The following is a 14,995-nucleotide window of genomic DNA, read 5'->3' as shown; positions in this document are numbered from 1 at the left end:
TAGGTCATCAGTTATTGTCCTTTAAGATTTTTATTAGTTGTACTTAGAAATGAATGTAAAAAATTACACTTTAAAAACTACATGCAATTCGCATAGAAGATTTCTCTATTCCATAAAAAAGATACAATCATAAATGCACCACTTGATTATTCAAATTTCAAACATCTTGTAAATCCAAATACAATAGATTATATTTTCAAATAAAAACATTTGCTTGCTTCTTAATTTTAAAATAAATTATGTAAATTTGTTTTCCCGTTAGACGAATAACCAATAATTCTTCTTGTCCAACTACCGTAATATTTCATCACATTTACACTTTCCAACGCTTGTGCCTTCTCTCATTTTCACCAGAAAAAGACATAAAAACGTGTATGTGTGGTCACTCCTCCTTCCTCGTCTTGGGTTTGGCTCACGCTAACAAAGGATTCGTTACGAGCTATTTTCGAGAATTTCGAACAAAAAAATCAAAAAGTCAAAATTTAAAAGACAAAAGAATAACTGGACAGATCTAGTGAAATAACGATTGGTCATTGCCTAACAAAACAAAAGAATAGAATTCAAATGAAGTAGTTTTTAAATTTCAAATTTCTCTCCTTTCAATATGACACATAAGTCAAGGAGAACAACGAAATGAAACGAAAAGAAAAACGGTTAACTAATCGTAAAGAGATTAAAGAGCGTTTTTTACAAAACGAAAAGAGTAACTTAAAAAATGCACGGACGCACGCTTAATCCTCCTCGGCTCGGCGTTAATCCTTGCTAATCGATTGTAGTCCATGTAGTCATTTTTTTAAAGGTATCGTCTTTTTTTAAGCCCACATTATATTTTTTTAACTAGAAATGGTATTTGTGAAATTCCAAAAAAATCTTACCATGCCATTTAATTACTTAGCTGGACAACATGCAAAAAAGATGCGAAAGGTGCTCTCGACGAAGACGCGACGTTGTTTTTTGCTCGAACTTAAATCCCGGATTAAAATGCGGATTAAGTTTTTTGCACTTGGAGGATTAGCGAAGAGGATTAACGGAAAAAAGAGCGACCCGAATGGCATAAATGAGCAAAATGCCCAGCCATAAAGGGGTATGTGCTAGAAAGAGAAGGCAATAAATGTGGGAGTAGTCGGACAACATACACAGGTACCATAATTATTATCCTGGGATTATCTGTAGCTTAGGTAGGATCATCCTAGGATTAGATAATAAATCACGTGCTTAGGTAGCCACTAATTCCCTTTAGCTATAAAAAACATGGATTAGCGCGGATGAGCCGTTGCGAAAAAACGAAAGTAAGGCGGCTTAGACGAGCACATCAGTTTTATTACCCACTCGCGAAAGGGGGTCATAAAAATGGTAATAACTGTCTTGACTTCTAACCCGTAAAAAGTACACACATGCAATGCAGCAACAACAACAATAGGGAGACAGGCAATATAAGGAAGAAAAGAGTACCCTGTCATTTGAAGTCAATTACAAAAATAACAACAAAAACAAGGTCAGTTGCAAATGAAAAGGTTGTTGTATAATATTTATAACATTTTTGAGGAAAAAAGAGTAATTTACCCAAAAATATTGAAGTCAAATGATTTTTGCCATGCCAAGAAATAACGAACAACAAGACTCACATGTGTTTTGTTGTGGGCCATAAAATGTATGTGTGTGTGCCGGCGTGTGTGTGTGCACAACTATTTTCCTATTTTCCTCCCAAGTGTGTGACCTTCAAATGTTTATCAAAAATTACGTCAGTTTTTTACGAGAGAACGCATGTCCTTGTTTTTTATCTTCCGCGCGATGTGCGTTTTTTATGCCGAAATTCAATTGCCACTTTTTTATGATTGTGGCTAAAAGTCAAAACTCATTTTAATTGCACCCTTTACTTTATTGACAAAGGGTTAATAAAGAGGTGACAATTACAGGAAATCCACAAGAAAGGATTGTTTCCGGATTGTTGGTTGCAGAGTGTTTTTTGTTGCTGTGTCAAGGAGGAAGTAGGATGCGAGTGTGTTTTTTAAGAAAAGGGTTATTGCGGAATAGGAAATGTGTGTGAATTTTGAGGAATGTTTGACAATTTAATAATTCAATTAGGTAGTTTATTACCTGAGGATATTAATCTGATATTTGATTATGCCAATGTGATTGGTTTAAGTATGTAATGTATGCGTACCGACTCAATGATATTTGTATGCTTTATATAAGCCGTTATTTTTTAATATGCCAAATATTTCAAAATATACTCCAAATTTTATAAAATTTATGGGAAATGACGGCTGATATTGGAGCTCTCTCTCTTCTAAGAACTATATCTCATCTAAAATATCTGTACAAAGGCGGGGGTTGTTGGTCTTCAGTGAAATGTAAATTCTCAAGTTTTGCGTTGTTGGCGCCCAACGTGGAGCATGTTCCTGAGATTAAGAATCTCATACTTCACTGACGGAGCATACGTTTTCGGAAAAAGGAAAAACTATACATTTCGAAAAATTTGGTCTTCAAACGATTTTAAACCCTCGGCCCAACATGTTTTCTAAAAGAAAATGGCACATATTTCAGGAAGTAGAATAATTGTTAATCGGGAGATAGGTGAGTGGGTTTAGCTGGGCAGTTAAAAATATGTAGCGTATCGTGTGGTTGGTTACCATGTTGTCAGTTCGAACCCAATACGAATTAAGTCGGCTGTACCATCCTGTTCTGGCGTTCTTCTGCAATGATGAAGATCTGCACGAGTACGGCATTCACACTATATCTTCGTACTGTCTTCGCAACTGTATCGGTGTGAATGCTATGCTGTCTGATAGGCTATTTGAACTAAAAGTTCCCGTTTATACATTTGGACCAATCTCTCTAAATCATAAAGATCTCTTCCGAAGTGCTTTTGCGATATCCTCCCAGACGGCTTCATTAACAACACATATGTGGGGCGAGTCTCTCCACAAGATTGTTGCAGGGATGCTCATGGCGATAACACCAAAGCAACTGCATCGGCAACATTTTGCTGTGTCGATGAACCAGTAATATATTTGCCTCTCCATGAAGATGGTGCACTGGTGCTAGAGTTGTAGTCTTCAGTGTTAGATTCTGTCGGCATTCATCGGCAATACCAGAGTCTTCCGCCGACGACATAAATATGCTCTCGAACGTTACAGTCAAAATCTTATTCATGGGGAACCCCATTTAATCGGTCCAAGTAGGGAACAGTATGACAGTAGATTTGTAGAGGGATATCTCTAGTTCTTCGATGGAAGAACTCTACTAAGCTAACAATGGAACTTCAGAAAGGTAAAGGTTGAACAGTTCCGAAAAGTCAATCCCAACTTAAGGAGCTCCTATCTACACCCTTCAGGCATTCGACTATTGATTATTGAACATGGATGGAAGTATTCTCTATGTGCTCGAACAGCTTGGCATTGGTTAACAGCATGGAAGACCTTCGATAGGTCAAGAGCCTTTGCTGATTCAGTCCTCCAATTATATGTGTGGATATGTGATGTGGTGCTGTTGTGGTGCTGTACATCGCAATTCATGCTGATGTTGGATTACTGAGAAACAGCTTTACATCACTACAGAGGTATCACTTTGGAATCTGCGTTATTGGCAAAAGAAGAGAAATCCGGGAAATCGGGACCACCATGTAAACTTTCCTAGAAGTCTGGAACAATGAGGACTCAACTCATGTTTTTTAGGTATTACCATTGAGATCCCCTGTTGCAGAGTAATTGAGTGCTTAGCAACTACCGCAATCCTTTGGTATTTACAAGCCATTCGTGTCCAGTTTATGAAGCAATCATTCTAAAAATTCAATTCTAAGGTCTGAAAAATTTGGCTCAACATGTTTAAAAACTCACAACGTAGTCGAAAAAATGCACCATTAGGAGGGAGTAAACTTTGTTTTGCTATGGAGAAATAGGTGGGCTTTTTAGAATAGCTTTTCTGGGTACTCGAATTCTCGATAAATAAGAAGGTTCTCTATCAACCTTGTGAGACATTTGTAGGGACTTTGGATAAATCTGGTCCATCAAAAGGTGTTACTTGGGTAGATGCGGATAAACGCCTTCAACTCTCTCAGAAAAAAAACAGTTTTAGTCACCATATTCGTGTAGCTATCGCCGGTAGACCAACTTTTTAATACTAGCAACCTTTGAGGCGGTAGCTGAGGGAGGAGAGGTTTGTTTTCCGCCTTCAATAACCTACACAATGCCCTACATTTTTTTCACAGGAAGCAGATGGCGTTGTCCACTCACCTGACGAGACAGGAATCACCATCGTAACCACTTCTTCATCAAATAGGGGAGTATCGTCCCGGCCACTTTATTCAAAAGTTCATTGTTCAGTTATTCCCTATTTTTTTAGTTGATTATTTATTACGCGAAGTGTCAAAACCTTGTCACCCTGAGTTGCCGTTTTTAATAACTTATTATACTGCGGAATTGAATTTGTTTGTTGTATATTCCTCCTATATCATGACAAGAAGTAGACAACCATGTCTATAGTGGTTTACTAAGCGTTTACACAGAGACAGTATTGGCAAGACAATATCAAAGTTACAAACCATTTTCACCAATACATTCATATTTTTCTCTATACATATTTAAAAATTTATAAATGTATTTGTGAAAAAGGTGTGTATTTTTACTATTGTCTTACCAATACTGGCATTTGTAAACGCAGGGTTAGATGCCGAGATATCTAGGAAGCTTCAAATATGTCCGAGATGCCCTATTGCAGGTGTATCAACATTAGGTCTCCTCAGTTTTATATTAATCTTCAGTTTCATATCTGTGTACCTTAGGGGGCTACTTCTGTTGCTTACAGCTTTCAAAGAATGAATACAGTCTCTTCTCTTACTTCTTCTTTTATCCTGCTACCATCTTCATATGGAATGTAATTTCGAAATATTTAGAAATTGCGATCAGCATTTCAAGTGCCACCATTGACCTCAACTTAACTTCCTTAACATTGTTGGTTTAAAGTTTCAACTCTCCCCTCTTTGATATAAGTACTGCCTTCCTTTCGGGGATGTTCAAGAGAAATGGTTTTGTTGTTTTCCCTTTTTTTGCCAACCAAGTCGAGGAATATGTGGGCCTCTTATTTTAGCGTCAAGAAGAACTGGGACTCTTATTAAGAAAATTAAAAAAATTATTACAAATTGCAGATATGAAGTATTTTTGAAGCCTTTTTTCTTATGATGTCAACCTAGTATCCTGTCCAAAATCATTTCTCAATATATATAATTACATACATGTACAATCCAAAGGGGTTTCCTTCATGAATGTTAATGCCCTCCAATTCGAAAGTTTTAGGGTTTTTGTTTTCCTTAACTGCTCGGAAATAATAGTAAATATGTTAAATATAATACTTCATTCCAGAATTTTCAAAAAATTTATTCTAGCATTTCTTTTCGGACACCATATTTCTCCTCCCTAAAATGTCAGGTCCGTATCTTATCAAAACAAGTGCCAAAAATTCACACTCAACCACTTTTTGCTATTGACATTTTAAATTCCGTTAACAACCTCTTTTGCCTTTTTCCTCTTGCTTCCGGTTACTGCATGTACATAAATTTCATCTCTCCGTTAAATTTCATCTCCCTTATCATATTGCTATCATTTTCTCACTGCAGACATTGTAGAGAGATAGTGACACATATCTCTAGTACGAGTCTACACGACTACTTCCGAAATGCTGCAAAAAAAAAAACTAAATCATGTAGCAATTTAACTTCCTGGAAATTGATATTGAGCAAAATCATCATCCTCCTCTTGTATTGGTACTGGTTGGTTTGATGGTTGACCAGCATAATTGCAATAGAAGAGGCAGAGTGTGTATCCATGTTTTTGTTAAAACAAATGATTGGATGATTAGATAAAATGTTACACGATTGCATTGATAATTGTTGATTGTTAACAAATGTGTGAAATAGACAAGGACATGTTTTTTTTTTGTTAAGTAAGAAATCAAGATTGTAACAACACAGAAAAATAGGGGAAATGTATAGATATTTATAAGAAATAAATATATTTGAATGAAAATAAATTGCAAAGTGCAAACTGGTTTTAATAAAATATTTAAACAGCTAATCTGCGATTAAGCCTGACTATAAAAAAATAGAAACACATTATATTGCATAATTTTTAAAATTTAATATATTGCTATATATTACAAGTATTATTTTTCACAATGTAAAATTATACTCCCATTAAATTAATCTTTAAAAGGTGGCAAAACCCCAGGAAAAATCTTTTAATTACATTGAAAAAACGGCGCAAAATGCATTCATTGATGTTTATATACGATTTAATAAATAGTAACATTGACTGTCCATATCTTATGTCTAAAATATCATTTAAAAATCCTCGTCGAAATCATAGATCACACAATATTTTCTCGATTGATTGTTACCGCCAGAACTATATTTTAAATAGCCCGCTAGTTGGTGCTTTACATAATTTTAATAATTTAAACAGAATATCTGTTATCGATTTTAATCTTTCAAGAGAGTATTTTAAATCTTTTTTAAAGCAATTTTTATATTAAATTATTATTATATGTTTAAATATAGGTTTGGTAATTTTGTACATAATTGCATTAAAATTATTAAATTTGAAAATTAAAATTATAAATACTAAAATTTGTATTTAATTATGAATATTATAAATATCGCAGTCTGTAAGGGAATTTGCCCATAGACTTAAGAAATAAAGAAATAATAATTAAGTTGCAATAACAATAATACGGTAAAAAATAATCCTTATTTTGATGTCGACATGAAAACTGTAGGTAGCGTTATGAGTCCCCACATACCCCAAACTATAGCACAAACAAGGGAAATGACAAATTTCACCCAAGTGTAGAATAAATCCCATAATTAATTTCCCTATAAAACTTTACAAGTTAGTTAGGACTATCAGTCGTTTGAAGGGGTTTACTTCGCATTTTAATTCCGATATAGAAAAAAATAACGTTGACACATAAAATGGTAGGTCCCTTGGAAATTATATTTTACCCCATTTTTTTTTTCGATTAAAATTAAAAAGTGTTTAGGATTTACAAATAAATTTTTCGTGATACGGTCCCCTTGAGAACTTTTGAAATCGCCGCTGTAATTTCAATGCATTCATCCAACAAATGACATCTCTTGTAATTTTTTGTTCTTTTTTTTCTTAAACCTGGGCAGTCCAAGTTTTGAAGTGTTTTAGCCAAAAAAAAAATTATTTATGTTTTATGTTATGACTATTTTCTTGTAAACTGCTATAAATTGATGATTCCCATTCGCTCTTCTCATAATACAATCGAACTTCCCTATAACGTAAATCAAAATCTTGGGGACGCAGAATTATTATTAGAGAGATTATTTTGTCTGAGAACTCATATTTGTACTTTTTAAAAGAAGTCGTTACAGAGTATTATTTGCTATACACACATTTGACTGCAGTTAAAATACAGTAGAAGAATGTCGATATTTCCAATGGTTATAAAACTGGGTTTTTATTATTTTTTTTTTTTTTGAATTTTTGATTCAATGGTATTAATATAAGACGAAAATGGCTACATTAATCAATTATTATGGGTTTTATTTATTGGGGAGACAAATTGTCATGATTATTATATTTTCTTTAAAGGAATGATGTCAAAGTCTTGTCGATTGGATTCCAACCATTGCCAGTATCATTCTCGGATGAGAAAGGAGGATGGAACACACATTACTAAATCTAATGAAATATTTTTATTCTGCTGTAATTATCGGTCTCTAATAAAATGTGTGTAACACATTATTCAAGGAATTATTTGTAATATAAAGTCAAGTGAGCATTTCTTATACAATGATTTTTGTTCAGTTTCGAATATCATATATTTCATTAAAATTTGGTTCAGGGAATAAATTTTGTTAATTACTGAATGCTGAAAGGAGTATTCCTAGTAACATTTATGTTGGTCTCATCCGACTATAGTATAGTTTTGTCTTGGCTTGGTGTTTTCCCCTTTTGGGTTGATCATCTTCTCGGCCAAAATTATACAAAAATTGTTGGTTCTATGGAGTTTATAACAGGTATGAAAAACTTACATACATATTTACCATGAATATCCCAGAAAGAGTCCCCCCATTATAGTTTTACTCGATTATATGTATGTATTATGTATTAAAACACATCGTGACTTTAAATGCCCCAAGACGTAACTCCAAAAAAATAAAAATACTGTTTAAATTAAGTCTGATAAATGAAGCTTAAATATATGCTTTTGCAAATGATTTCAAGCTTCTACGTTTAAAGATAACGATCATATTCAAGAGGTGGCATTTCGGTAAATATTTTCAGATGTTGACGTAATGACTGTATGTTGTCATGGGAAAATGAAAATTTGATATAATTGAGATTAGTTTTTTATTCTTTACTTTATTTCGATCGGACGTTTGATGTTTGGCTATAAAAATGTATTTCTAAGAAGTTTTTGAAAAAAATGTGCAAACAAAAAAGTAGGAAGTTGATGAGGACTTGTGGCGAGGTCCGAAACTATAGTCTTCCCTGGCTTACCCATTGGTTAACAATGCCAAAATTTCTTCAATAATAAATTAGTTAATAATTAAAAAATAGTAATACAAACAAAAAATAATAAAACAACAACAATGAGGCCATACCGGACTATTACACCCCAATAATATTTAGCCCCCAATGTGATTTTCAAATTTTCGATTTACTTGCTGAGAAGACAAATTGGCCTATTTTAAATTTGGGGTGGTATTTCATGTGGCCTTATTTCTGTACGCCAATGGCGAACATTGAAGAAGACTTTCTGAGCTTTATATTGGTTCCAATTGTGTAACCAAAAGTATTCAGAGGTATTGAAAAAACCCTCAGTAATCCCATTTTCCAATTGGTGGAATTTTTTCCTTGACGGATATTTTTGTTTCTGTTGGAGGTACATATATCAAGGGAGTTATTTAGTGTATTAAAAACATGTAACCTTCTAATCCGAAATAGCAGCACAGGTGTAAATCAGTACCACGAATGTGGTGAAATATAAAATATATAGTAAAAACTGTCATTTTTGGACATTTATTGTGATCGGCTTTCTATTGACAATTTTCAAAGATTAGACGTTGCTCAATACATAGGACATAACATTGAAGTATTTGATGTTCATTTATGAAAATACCTTAACTTATCTGGTATTAAAGGCTAGAGTGGCGAATAACTTTAATATCTCCCTAAAAAGGTGGATACATGGACACATATGGAAAGGGGTAGTGGTGCAGGGTATCACATAGTCAGCCCCGTTCCGACTTTTGACTTTGCTTTCTTGTTTCTCTTGGAGATAAACTAAATGTTCTTCTTTAGTAACAGCTGTCAGTAACTTTCCGACGTTGAATAATAAAAAAAAATTTGAAATGCACAACAACCCAAAACCTCAAAAATTGGCAATTAATATAAAAAATCCTTATTTTGGGGGGTAAATTTGCAAGTATCCTATGTCGGAGTCAGTACCTTTGTTGATTATTTCAGATGCACAACAACCCAAAACCTCAAAAATTGGCAATAAATAAAATATATCCTTATTTTGGGGGTACATTTGCAAGTAGCCTATGTCGGACTCTGTACCTTTGATGATTGCTCTTCTCTTAAGAAATCAAGATTACAGGACAGTAGCTGGAAAATGTGACGGAAACTCCCACATATCGATGTAGCGAGGTATACTGGGTGCGATCTATACCAGAAAATTAACCGCCCACATTTTTGTTGTTGTATATTTATTGTTACCCAATTTTAAAGCTGTGGCCAATAATGTTAATAATTGCAATGGAAGTATTTTTGGCCACTGTTTCCATTAAACTGTAACAACTATAGAACACATAAACCCATAACTTTTATAGACCTCAAAGGTGAATATCGCCACTATAAATGTCCAAAGTCGTAACTAACAAAATATTTTTACAGGAGAAGCAACAAAACGTTATAAAATGAAAAACTGTTTTATGCAATATTAATCTTATGAGGGCGAGTATTTGGGATATTATCAATAATGTTGGGTGCCACCGTGGTGCAATGGTATGCACGCCCGCCTTGCACGCAGAAGGTCGAGGGTTCGATTCCCCGGCCAAGCAACATCAAACATTTTTCAACGGTGGCAAAATACCCCTCAGTAATGTTGGCGACATGTCCTGAGTATTTCAGCCTTGAAAAACTTCTCCACAAGTGGTGTCTTAAGACACGCCGTTCGGACTCGGCGATAAACAGTAGGTCCCATATCATTGAGCTAAATATGAATCGGGGTGCACTCATTGATATGAGAGAAGTCTCCCTTGTCCCGTATGGGATGTTGTGGAACAATGTTTATCAATAATATACGAATTGGAATAAGTAATAAAACCAAAACCGTGGAAACGATTGGTTTTGGAATCCGTCATTATAACATTATCTGCAATGTTATGCCCTTTTCTGAAATGTCTTTTCTTGAAGTGGATCGTTTTTTTTTTTTTTGAACGTAGAAGCTTGAAATTTTGCAACAGCATGTTTTTTAATTTTATGTATTAGATTTAATTAAAAAACGAATTTTGTTTTTTTTTTTTTTTTTTTTTTTGAGACACGCCCTCGGGCATTTATGGTGACGATATGATGAACAGTACACGTTTTAATGTTTGAATCCTGTGAATATTGTCTTAATTTAATGATATATTTTTCTTTTCATACGAATGTTTGATCATGTTATCTAATTCAGTTCTTCAAAAGATCAAATTATGATGAATTATGAATTGAACCTCTGAATGGAACTTAATTCAAAAGAATTATTTTTGGAATGCGCTAAAATAATTTATGACAAACCTGTAACTTCTGCTTTTTTCTACCCAATTTGACATCTAAGGGATTTTAAATGAATTATTGTTTTTAAATACTCTTATTCAATTGATTCTCGTCGCTTATATTGTCACCATCAAGCAGCCACATCCTATAGCAAATTATCCACATTATCTGTAAATTCTATAATCTTAGAACGGTACTTTTCAGTCCTGCTCAAAAATTTTTATAAAAAAATATATAGAAGACATACAACAGATCTTGTAAAAATTGCGTATTTTGAGTGCATAGCGGGTATGCTTACATAGTCCAGTATAAAAATATATGATATAATGTTCATAGCTCCCATGATTCGGCCATGACATAAAAATCGTCATAAAGCTGCCAATTTCAATAAGAAACACAAAGAAAGTCGTATGAAACAAAAGCCGTGTTACCAGTGTTGTTGATGGGTTTTAATATTTAAAATTATTTCTTTTACATTTTACCGCTAGTCACATTTACTGTTTTATAAAGGCGTCACAAAAAATTCCAAAATTGATTGTATTTTCCATTTTATATAAAATGTACTTACCACTGATTCATATTTCTACAATAATAAAAAGAAGGATATATTTTTTTAATCGATTTGTAAGCCCCCTATTGCAGTAGTGTCTATACTTTCATGTATTCCCGTTACTTTGCTCCAAGTTTAATTTTCCTATTTCCAAAAATCATACTTTTAAAAGTTCAAATTAACTGGCATAAATCTTAAATAAACTTGTAAACCCCCTGCTGCAATATTTTCTATATTTCCCATTACTTTGCTCTAACAAAACTCTCGTTTGAAAAAAATATTGGTATTAACATACTCGTATTGTATTCTATTCACAAGATGTCCACCTCCTATTTATCAAATGACAACCTGACTCTGTCATACAAATTAAAATACAAATCAATTTGCTAAATTAAAGGCAAAAAATAAATAAATAAAATAAAACTCAATATTGCAAAATCAATCTCACTGTGGTGATATAATATTGCCTCAAGTTTAATACGTAGTTTTAGAACAATATACTAAACTATTCATTTCATTCCATTTATTTTAATATTTTTTTTTGTTCATACTCTATACAAACAATTGCCACCATATTGTCGCACAAGTTCGATTTTTATAGATGAAACCCAGGCGGAACAATTAACAACAAACCGTCTAGCTGGCTAGTATGAAACAAGTTTTCTTCAGGTTTTTTATGACATTTTATAATAAATCATTTTCTTTAGTTAAAAAAAAAAACGAACGAACTAACTATTAAATTAACATAAGTAAATAACTGTAACTAACAAAAATATAAAGACAGTCTCGCAGTGGATATAACGTGTCAATAGCTATGAAGTCCAGTACGTTTCTTGTTGTTGTTCCTTTTTTTTCATATAATAAAGGAACAAAAAAATAAAACTCCGCCCCCAAAAATACCAACAAATACTCTGTATACCAATCCAGTATACAGTTGAGTTGAGTCGTGTCGTCAAATACAAAACGTCTCTGTGTTCAAAAATCATGAAACTGTAACAGCCAGCCAGGGTGGGTTAGTAAAATTTGTTGTCTTACTTTTGTAGATCAAATTGTGTACAGAGAGTTAGCGCTCAGTTAATGTTAAGTTTGATAAAATTTATTAGATATGTAATTGGGTGGATGTTAAGTAACATTTAAGAGTATGTTTGAGGTTACTGTTAGGGAAGACAAAAGACTCAGGAAAGAAACATGAAACCATTAACAGAGTAATGTTCTACAACAGAGTAATGTTTGTTTTAAATGTTCCCAACAGACTTATTTTATTTTGCTTTCTTTAGTTGTTGAAAATATTTTTATGGTTTAATTTGATTCGAATAATTTGAATTCAATATCGTTTGAATTACTACCAGACTCCTGTTATTTTAGAGGAAAATTTGGCATACGATGAGTTGAGCCGCTCAGCTCCGATCGTGATGAAATTTTGTTTATAGGTAGATCTCACCTTCCTGGTCACGACAATATATAATTTATTTTTGGGAAATCCATACTTCCCAAGATATGGTCGTTTGAAGTTCAAAAATTACCTTGGTTAAATACCAGCCACTAAGAAAAAAATTTTAAATTAAAAAAAATGTTGTTCTCGTGTCCTAGATTTGCTCCTGTCCCTAGGAGAAAGTCTTAAATCAACGGCTGAATGCCCGATATTTAAAAAATTTACAATTTGAAGAAAAAAACTTAGCTGAGCGGCTTAACTCAACTTGCTCCGAAAATTTTTATTTGATTAAAACCCAAAATGAAGTAAATATTTTTCAAAAAAAAAAGCATAAGATCGAATGAATTTGAATTCTAATCATCTTAGAAAAAACATTAATTTTGTTTGTTTTGGTTCTATGTTGAGAAATTGTTATCAGATATCAATGCTAATTAACATTTAAGAGTAGGTTTGGGTTTTCAATTGCTTTGAAAACTAACAGAGATCTATAACAGAGTTATGTTGGTTGATGAATATGTATTTGAAAATTAACAGAGAGCTATAACAGAGTTATGTTTTTTGATTTTGCGTTACATTAGAATGCTTAGAATTCTGGCTAACATATTTTCATCTTCAATATTAGATTCTGGCTATACTGAAGAGTCTTTCATATGATAAGGATTTTTTTTATTTATTTTTTTGCAAAAATAACAGCAACTTTAACAAAGCTATGTTGTTTGATTTTACGCTATTTTATGAGACCTGAGTGCTTGAAATTTTTTGCTGACATGTCTTCATATGCAATGTTAGCCTTAGGATATGAAAAAAATTATCTCAAATCCGAAAGACTTAAAACACAAGCGGTCATGAAGTTAACAGGCAGTTCATGTCAAAAAAACCGGGAGATACCGTTATATGGGGGCTATACCAAAACATGTACCTATGTTGACGATGTTTGGTGGAGATATTTTATGACCACTGAGAACCTCAAATGGCAAATTACAGCTAGTTCGGTTAAAAATTGTAGCTAAAATTCTCAAAATACCGAAAATCGGGAGGTTCGGTTATAAGGGGGCCATACCAAAACATGGACCTATGTTGACGATGTTTGGTGGAGATGTTTCACGACCATTGAGAACCTCAAATGTCAAATTGCAGATAGTTCGGTTACAAATTGTGGCTAAAATTCTCAAAATACCGAAAATCAGGAGGTACCGTTATATGTGGCCTATACCAAAACATGGACCTATGTTGACGATGTTTGGTGGAGATATTTCGTGACCACTGAGAACCTCAAATGTCAAATTACAGCTAGTTCGGTTAAAAATTGTAGCTCAAATTCTCAACATACCGAAAATCTGGAGGTACCGATATATGGGGGCTATACCAAAACATGGACCTATGTTGACGATGTTTCGTGGAGATGTTTCATGACCATTGAGAACCTCAAATGTCAAATTGCAGATAGATCGGTTAAAAATTGTGGCTAAAATTCTCAAAATACCGAAAATCGGGAGGTACCGTTATATGGGGACTATACCAAAACATTTACCTATGCCCATATCCATTGGGATATAAGTTTTTTGATCACTAGGAACTCTAAGTGCCAAATTATAGCTAATTCGGTATGCAAATCTGGCGAAGAACATCAAAATAACTCAAATCCGGAGGTACCGTTATATGGGGGTATACCAAAGAGTGGACCGATATAGCCCATCTTCGAACTTATTTGACTTATTTTCATTTTCAATATTAGATTTTGGCTATCATTTTTCTCTCAAATAGAACAAAAGTGTTGGAAAATTTGATAAGAACTATAAAAGAGTTATGCTATTTAATTTTGCGTTACATAAAAAATCTGAGGGCTTAGAATTTTGTACCTTATGATATGATGAAAATTATCCCAAATACAAAAGACTAAGAACACAAGCAGAACTTCATCAAAGTCATGAGGTTAACATTCAGTCTATTTTCATGTTGTCTTCAAATTCAATGTTAATCCCAGGTTGTGTTTCCCTAATTCCGTCTTGTTCGGAGTTTTTTCCCTCCCTGTTAAATTAAATTTTCATTTCAATGTTAGTAAAATTCTCTTAGGAATTAATTTTCTCTTTATGTTATTAAAAAATTTGAAATGTAAATCAGTTTAACATATTTCTGTAATATGGGGATTAGTGCTGGTTCCTCTTCCCATTTTCATTGGTTCATATTTATGTGCCGCTGCAACTATCCCTTAACTCTTCTGGG

Source organism: Musca autumnalis, unplaced genomic scaffold, assembly GCF_047663935.1.
Source record: "Musca autumnalis isolate F117 unplaced genomic scaffold, ASM4766393v1 scaffold_4, whole genome shotgun sequence".
Taxonomy (NCBI): Eukaryota; Metazoa; Arthropoda; class Insecta; order Diptera; family Muscidae; genus Musca; species Musca autumnalis.
Note: the sequence above shows the minus strand (reverse complement) of the source record.